This window comes from Chaetura pelagica, unplaced genomic scaffold, assembly GCF_000747805.2.
Source record: "Chaetura pelagica isolate M959 unplaced genomic scaffold, ChaPel_1.0 scaffold1034, whole genome shotgun sequence".
NCBI classification, from domain to species: domain Eukaryota; kingdom Metazoa; phylum Chordata; class Aves; order Apodiformes; family Apodidae; genus Chaetura; species Chaetura pelagica.
The window spans coordinates 187,127-187,422 of record NW_009953139.1 but is presented as its reverse complement, the minus strand read 5'-3'; positions in this window follow the sequence as shown (position 1 = coordinate 187,422).

Genomic DNA, 296 nt, shown 5'->3' with positions numbered 1-296 from the left:
GCAGCGGCCCATTCATAATTCCAGGCTCCTCGCTTCTTATTGGCCCGCGGGCAGGGGGGGCGTGTCCTGGGCGGGCACGTCACGCCGCTCGGGCGAGACCATCTCCGGGAGGAGGAGGAGGGAAAACCCCTTCCTTTCCCCTTTCCCTCCTCCTCCCTCCTGCCCTTTCCCGCTGTCCCCTCCATCGCCTCAACCCTCACCGCGCTTCTCCCCGTTCCTACCGCAGCGTGAGGCGGGGTCGAATCACCGAACCGGCGCTTCCCCCTCAGCGTGCGGTTCTTTTCCCTCCCCCCCCT